This window comes from Primulina tabacum, chromosome 6 (genome assembly GCF_025594145.1).
Source record: "Primulina tabacum isolate GXHZ01 chromosome 6, ASM2559414v2, whole genome shotgun sequence".
NCBI classification, from domain to species: Eukaryota; Viridiplantae; Streptophyta; class Magnoliopsida; order Lamiales; family Gesneriaceae; genus Primulina; species Primulina tabacum.
In genome coordinates, this window is record NC_134555.1 from 33,367,606 (window position 1) to 33,376,481 (window position 8,876).

General features: G+C 33.4%; 1 long non-coding RNA gene across 1 annotated transcript; it reads left to right on the forward strand.

The window, feature by feature from the left end:
- The first annotated feature begins 2,069 nt into the window (after positions 1-2,069).
- On the forward strand, positions 2,070-2,661 carry LOC142548142 (uncharacterized). The gene is made up of 2 exons (XR_012820917.1): positions 2,070-2,270; positions 2,375-2,661. It is a non-coding gene; the product is annotated as an uncharacterized LOC142548142 (long non-coding RNA).
- Positions 2,662-8,876: the final 6,215 nt, after the last annotated feature.

The following is an 8,876-nucleotide window of genomic DNA, read 5'->3' on the forward strand; positions in this document are numbered from 1 at the left end:
CAGGAGATTATAACTTAACAATCAAATTTGGTTCCTACATCGTTTGAATTCTTCCAAATTAGATTTTCATTATTTTTTACTCAAACTGGTTTACTTGTACCTGACACGCTGACAACTACAAATTTTGTGCAAACATTAAGCTTATGAATTTGGTAGCTACGCTAGCAGAAAAATTTAATTAATCACCTATGCTACCAAGAAGAGCCACTGAATCGGCCGTCACCAAAGCTCAATTAACGTGGTAATCAGCCACTAATGACAACAATAAGATTGCTCTTTCTAGATGTGTCATGCTAATCCAGCTAGTGTACGTGCGCGTATGGAAATATTGTTTTCAAAACAAAAAAGTCACGTGTAAATGGTTAAAAGAAGGGGAAACATAATATAAAACTTTTCCAGAATATTGTTAGAAAACATCTTGTTTCGGCATATCATAGTTTGGACCTTGGTCGTGAAGTAAAGCAAGTTGTTTTTCTGTTAGAATTAAATTTATTGTGGAGATGCTAAGGAAAAACCAGTAGATGTTGGATTAAGTACAAACCAGTAGAACCAGTAGATGTTGGATTAGTACAAAACCAGTAGAACCAGTAGATGTTGTAAACCAGAAGTATTTGTATCGCGCTAAAACATGCTTAAATAATTTCTTAGCTAAAACCATAACTAGAAGGATATAAAATTCGAAATATACACTAACAGAATCTTGCATATCTCAAAGTCTCTAAATATTACCGTTGATCTATTAACGTGATACCAGCATTTATTGCTTCATTAAATGCCATTAAATGCTATACAAGAACATTTAAGACGGTATACCATTTTTGGTTTGAACTGCGACTGATTACTTTTAATGTATTCTGCAGGAACCATTTTAAGCAATAAAGCTGAACCACCAAAAAGAAAAGAACCGTTCAGTTTTTGAACGTTGAATAGAGCCTATATATGGAGATGAAGGATTTTGTGAAGAAAAATGATGTATTGAAAAAAAAAATCTGAATTGAAAAACATCATTCGAGCATTGTTAGAACTTTCAGTTATCTAAAGAGCTCAACACTGAAAAAGGTAGCACACGCTTCAATGCATACTGTTGATCATTGAGATCATATTGTGCTAGCTACTTCAGTTATATCTTCTTAAGCTATTTATTTCATCAATTCATTGTTAGAAGAATTTGTAACTGGAAAAGAGTCTTTTCCAGAATTTAAGATCATTCAAGAAGTTGAGTTGTAAAGCTAAGAGTTTCAATAGGCGAAGGGCAAGTCCTATTGAAGTGGGTGTGTACAATTGTTGTGCTGTATTCACCAAAGTCTTTTAGTGATACCTTCTGGAAACAGAAGAAGGGGAGACGTAGAAGATTCATCTTCGAACTTCCAGAAACAAACCTTGTGCTATCTACTGCTTTTCGGCTTTATCATTTTTCACCCACTAACAACAGATCGTTTTCCGCACATTATCTTGTGATTTGCTGGTCTTTATACTTGAACAAGAATCGTTAAAATCTCTAACAGGATTTTAGCACATCATTCGAAAAGAATTTAATAATTTGGCCATTGAATTTATTCAATCCCCTTTTTAAACTCAACCCGATCCTCAACATTTTCTATTATCCATGATATCCAATAATCAATATTCTAACTCCATGTGATTTCATATATGTAGCAGACACGCTTCTCTCATGTATTTTTTGTGACAGTTGTGAATGTTAATGTTTTTTTTACAAAGGAAAATGTCTAAAATACCATCAAATGGCTCATATATGGAGTCATTCTCCTCTTCACTTGACAGTTTGTTCTGTAAGATTCGGTAATTAATTATACTATAATTTGACATAATTAAAATAATTATCGAGTTGTTTAATTAATACAATTATTTATTTTAAATAAATTTAAGAAGTGTGTTAAAAATATTTATTTTAAATTTCGAAAAATTTAAACGAAATAAAATACTTCGGAATAAAAAACATATCACAACAAAATAAATAATGCAAAATCGGGTTCACTGTGCATAGTTAATATCATTAGTAACAATATAATACATAAACATTTTCACTCCATTACCACGATTAGAAAGAAAGAAAACACATCCCCAACCATCATGTCACCCATCACTCTCCTCCACAAGCTTCTGCCGCACCGCCGAAAAACGAGGAGCCAACCACTGCCGCTGGTAGCTCGGGTAACCACCACCCAAAAGAGACCTGGATCGAGGAAAACTGAGCAGCAACCGACCCCTGTTTGCAAGCTTTGATGCACGCACTTCCTCCTCTGTTTCAGGTGAGATCTTCCTTCGATTTCTTGGTTGTTTGTAGTGTAGAGATGAGGATTAGTATCTTGGTATGTTAGTTGGTACTTCCATTATTTTCTGGCTCATTTTTCAGCCGCGTTCGGCTTGTTTCCGGCAAGCTCTGGTGTACTCCTGGGAGCAGCACCACCACGAGACCGTTAGCAACTAGTTTAATCTTCGATCTTAATATTTCCGGGTCCAAAATTCTAGTTGTTGTATCAAGAAGAAAGCTGCTCAATATCGTGAAATTACCCGCTCAGATTTAGAATCGCATCATGTTGACATATATATATCGGGTTTATATTATAAGTTCAAGTGTTGGGCACGTTTAAAGTAAAATGCTTCAAGCTGAGATTTGTATATCGAACTAGTTTGTTCGTATATCCATTATCGTTTATATGTTGATTATTGGAGTTTTTTAAATTTTATTAGAGCGAAATTTAGTTAATTAATCGTTCAGTTTGATAAGTTGTAAATTTAAACAAATTGTTGGATTATTCGATAGTTTTAGTCGAATTTTGGATTTAATATGTGAATTTGAGAATTTTTGGAATTGTTATTCAATTTGGTGAAATATTGAGGACATTGGAACTAATGTTTTGGTAATTAAGTTTTATTTTTAGCAAATAAATTCAATTTTAGTAATTTTGAGAATTCGTTGCATTATTTTAGCTTTAATGGTGAATTTTGTAATTATTCGACTTACTTTATTACTTATAGGCCGAAGAGATTTAAGTTGACAGTTGTTTGTCATTCGTTGGTAAAGTTGGTACATGTATGGTACAGTTCATTAACTTACGAAGGTAATACATAAATTACTTTTAAAATATATTTATGTATTGTTATGGTTGTTTATGTAATTTTTTGGGTTATCTGAGTTTGTTAAATGCCAGTTTGTTAAATGCCACGTTGATTATGTATTCATATATTGACATATTTATGACATTAAGTATAGGTCATGTTGTTATGACTGATATATTGAGATCTATCGTTTCTCGTTACCTGTTATCGTTGTTCGTGGATATTCGACAGTTGTTGCATATCTAAGGAACAAGGTGTGGCTGATAGTCTTATACATCTAAAATCGTAGATACAATTGAAAAATCTCGTTTGTTAGTGCAGCCTTCGGGGTGGGCACTGAGATCAGGGGTGTCAATTCGGGTTGGTTGGGTGGGGTTGAGCAATAGTTCTATTCAAAAATTGTCCAACCCGAACTCGAATGAACCCGATCAATCCGATTAACCCAATTTTGAATTTTTTTAAAAAAAAAATTTAAGAAAATTTAATAATAATAATAATTATTATTATTATATTTTAATTTAAACACATAATAACAAAATCTTTCTCATATATATAATTTAAATTTGAAAGTCCAATTGTAGAAAAATAAAATATATTTACTAAATAAAATAAAAATTGTTTAAAAAATAAAATATAATCAAAATAAATATTAAATTATGAAAATTTATTATATAAGTATACAATAAATATTTTTTTAGACATACATTATATAAAAATATAGACAATATTTATTAATTATATTTTAAAAAAATTAAAATTTTCGGGTCAACCCAGGTCAACCAACCCCACCCAACCCGATCATTTTTTCGGGTCAGATATCGGGTCGATCTGACCTGAACCCGAAAACTCCAAACTCAAACCTGATTTTTTTCTGGTTGAATCATGTCGAGTTGGTGGATCGTGTCTGATTTCGACACCCCTAATTGGGATTGCGATATCCAGTTATGTTCTGTTGTTTCATTTATGTTAAATCACTTATAGGAGGTTGAGTCGTGGTTGTTGTTTAGCACAGCACGATATAATTCACATACTTGGTAAGATGGTTTAGTTACATGACAATGTAGCTCCCATGTGTTGTTGCTCGAGCATTATTCATGTTTTTATCGTATCGTTTATTAGCCCAGTTGCTCGGTTGTTATTGAGCCATGTTCATGCATTTCATATCTCATTTATCTATGTTTATGCATTATTTATGATTTTTTTTGTTTAATTGTTTCATACCATAATCATAAACTGTTTACTGGGAGTACTGTTGTGGTTGCTATTTGGGCATTCTTTTAGGTCTCCTGAGTAGTTTAGTAGCACCAGGCGGAGGGTTCGCCAGTGGATCATGTGAGTGATGTCGGATTGATGTGGTCCTGTCAGACTGGATTCTCCCAACTAGTCTGTATATATATTGGAATCTTTGTCAGTTTTATGTCAGATTTTAATTTTCGGGGAGATGTCTCATGTATCTGTGTGCTTATTTGGTTTAGTTATTAATTGTTTGATGTTAGTTTACGTTGTTTATGAGCCTTGCCACCAGATTATTTTAACTGTTTGTTTGTGGATTGTTGGATTGTGCCTAACCGACACTTACATGTGACTATTTATGAATTCAGCAACATCTTCATTATTTACATATATTTTAAATTTTTGGTATATCATATTTATAGAGAGGTCATGTCGAAATTTTTATAGGCTCTAAAGTTCATTTTAAAGTATTTTAAAATCATTTTCTCTACAGATTTAAATTAATTATTATTGATTGATATTTACCAGTATTTAGAGTAATTGGCCCTCACATCATGGTATCAGTGCATAAACTGGGATACGCTCGAACTAGAGTATAGGACACTTGAGTATTGACACTAAAATGGTTGTTATGCATGTGTATGATAATTGTCAACATGTATATGTGTTTATGTCCATTGTTTACTTTCATTATATTTATTATTTTTTCCATTTTATAGATTGAGAAGAAGAAGTGAAACCACTACTTGTAGAGGTCGTGGTCGTGGTCGTGGTAGACCTTGTACCTACCACGACCTCGTACCTTTGTTAATTATGATGATGTTGCCCAACCTGTCGGTCAGTTAGAGCGACTTAGGATGGATGTGTTAGTTCCTCGCTTTTATACTTTGCATCAACCTCGTTATGGTACTAAAGGAGCTGAAAATGTTGAGTTGTGAATTTTCGAAATTGAGGATTTCTTTGATTTGATCGAATATCCACCTGAGCTTTGTTTGATTATCACTTTATCAGTTGCGAGACTGTGCAAAGATGTGGTGGTCTAATGTGTTGATAACTTTGGAATCTCAGAGGATTTTTCCATATTAAGATATTTTTAAGTTTAAGTTCAGAGAAAGTTATTTTCATCCATCGTTTTATAGTTCTAAAGCTTCTGAATTGTATTTAAACCTACTATAGGAGAATACCGGAGACTGTGCAAAGGACAAACTGTACAAGACATTGTACAAAAAATACTTTCCAACAAGATCAAAATATTTCTTACTGCCAAAGATATATGAGATAAACTTATACAATTATGAGAAAGAAATTATCAAACTAATAAGAAAAAATTGTCTGTGGCAATCCAAAAATCTGACAGTATCAAGATGAAGGTTGGAAAATCCATGTCGTACTTCGATGAATTAAAGAGTGAGAAGAATTATATTTGAACTGGCTAATCTTGACAAGGAATATTGCAATAGAGAAATAGCCTTGAAAATTACGAGAGCATTCTCAAGAGAATGTGATGTCAAAACAATGCCTTTGTAAGAATCAAAGGACCTAGCAAGCATGAACTCCACGATCTGTTTGCAAAACTCAAAGCATATGAATTTGAATTAGAAACAAGAACTAATGGTGAATCTTCTACCAAACTAACAAAAGCTATGGCTACTTCAACTACTGAACAAAGTGCCTTGAAAAAGAAGTCAGCCGAGCAATGATGTCATGTCACTTTTTGTAAAGAAATTTGGGAAGTTCTTAAGGAAGAATCAGGGTAAATCCAAAGTCCAAGCAGACATAATCATCACAAGAAAGAGTTCAATAGTGAGGACAATGGTTGTTTCAACTGTGGGGAGGTTGGACATTTCATATGTAAGGTCCAAAATGTGATAACATAGTTCAATTGCATGCAAATTTAGAAAAATAAAAAATATCTAATTAAATTATTTAATTGCATTTATTGATTATAGTAGGCATGTTTACATGGTTAAAATGTGGTTTTCTACTAGAATGCATAAAACTGTGTTTTAAGGGTTATTCAAGATGCGATCGAGGAACGGAGACCGATGACCATAAAAAGAAAATATATTTTTATTAAATGATTATTTTTATTTATTTAATATATAATATATTTTAAATAGTATTTTCGAAATTGGAAATTTTGAGGTGTTAGTCGTATTTAAATCGATAATCGACTTCTGACAAAAACAGAGACCTTTTGGAAAATCGGCAAATATTTTCGAAAACTTTCCTAAAAGAAAAAATTTTCCTACTATCTAATTGGCCTATTATACCTAGGTTATTGGGCCTAGCTTTCTACCCAATTATTTATATCAAAAGATAGAGTTTTCTAAACCCAAAATACTTAAACAAAAGTTTAAAACACTAGAAACCTACGCTTTTCCACCATCAGCACACAAACACACACCACACATTTTCTTATAGCAAATCACATGAATTTGAATGGAATTTAGCAGGAACTCCTCAACGCCAACGTTTTTCGCATCACAAATTGTTTTTCGTGCGTGAAATACGCAAAGCCACGCCTTAATTTTCCTTCGCTCATCATTCACACATATTATATGTACTGATACATTTTGCATGAAAAATATGATACACTATATTATTATTTCGTGTTTATGCCAAAACATGAATAAAACTAGAGTTTTCATCTTTTAAAATTCATGTTTATGATACAAAACGTGGCTGTCATGGTAGGGCCATGGGAAGGGACTTTTTCAACATGTTTAGGGGTCCATAGATGCATATGTAAGGGCTGGACAAGAAGGTAACAAAGTGGAACGAAAATTGGGAAGCATATGGGAGCTAGGGTTTCGACTAGGGTTTCCTAGAGGGGCGCCACACTTAGCTGCTTTAGGGTCAGGTCCAGGAGGGCTGAGTCAGGGTCCTAGATAGGATAAGGGTCGGCTGGTGCAAGGGCTAGGGCTCAAACCGCAAGGGGTGGCCGCGCTTGTCTTGTAGGATCGGGTTTGATGGTTGCTAGTTCTAGGCTCTTTAAGCTTGGTCCAGCAGGGTCTCTAGGGCTGAGTCATGGTCCTAGGATGGTCAGCTAGGGTCTGGTTGGGTCGGCCATGGGCTAAGGTCGAAGGAGTTGAAGGTTTGATCAAGCTAGGGTTTCGAAAAATAAGTGCAGAATTCCCAGCAAGGTTCTAGGCTTGTTCAAGGGTTCTAAATGGTTTGATTTGTGTTGTGTAGTATATGATTAGGTGTTAATAAGCTATGGTTCAAGTTTGGTAAAGTTTGGTTTAGTTTCGAGTTGATTCGGATTGAAAACTGAAACGTACATTTAAGTTTTAAAACGAATTGAGAAATTATTCGATGAGCATAATTTTACGTCTAAAAAATTTTTATGGGTGTTTTTTAAGGTGTTATGTTAAGTTTGGATGGATTTAAGTCGTTGTTTCAAGGTCTAAGGATAAAGTGAGAAATTAGTGTTCCAGGAGAAAAACGGTGATTTTACACCTGAAAAATGTTAGACGTCCTGACAGTGCCTTGAATGCTGTAATGAATGCTAAAATGTTTATTTTGAAAGTTCATGGAATTTGTGATGAAAAACGATAATGCTCAAAGACGTGTTGTATGCTTGGTTTAAAAGAAAAATGATATATATATGCATGAATTTTTATAAGTGATGAAAATATGAAAAGTTGAAAGAGATAAATTGATTGTGACTAATACGATGATATGATGACATCATGATGATATGTAAGGCTAAGGCTCACTTATGGGTGAGAGTGTCGTTGATGTCCCCGCCGCCTGGTACCATAGTTATACGTAGATGGATCCATCGAACTACAGCTGATACGAAAGTCACAATTAACGATCTGAATTCAATAAAAATAGAAAACGTATATGTATATGATGAGAGGAAATGTTTATGATGAAAGGAAGGTTTAAAGTTGTGCATGTGCATGAATTTTTTTTATTAAAAGTGTATTTCACTGTTGCTTATGAATATATAGGAATTGCTTGTTATCATGGTTAAGGTGTGTTGAGTCAATAGATTCACTAGGTGTGATCGATGCAGATGAGCATGATGTTGTTGATATTGGAGTATTGATGGTTGAATTAGCTGGACTGATGGTGCACATAACCCGATGACCTTTGCTAGTTTTCCGCATTAAGATTGCTTTTAAGATTTTATGACGTTATGCTTTTGATTGGTTTTGAGAGATTAAAGAGTTTATGTTTTATTTAGAAAAATGTAAAATTTTTTGGTTTGGTTTTCGAATTATGATTTTATGTTTTGCATACGTTCTTTTTTATTTTTAAATAATATATAGGTTGGTTGGATTACTTTTAAATGGTGCAAAGTATATTTAAAAATACATATATATATGTATGGTATATTTTGGCCGAATGGAAGGATAGGAAGAAAAAATTCTAGTATATTTAAAAAAACGAGCAGTGGACATTTCAGTTGATATCAGAGCAATATTCTTGCAAAGGGTTGTGCAACCGCCAGTTTCGAAAAGCTCAGTCGTCAAGCCTTAAATCTGTAAGTTTAATTGCTTTAAATTTTTTTATGATAGTACCTGCATGTTTACATGGTTTATATGCTT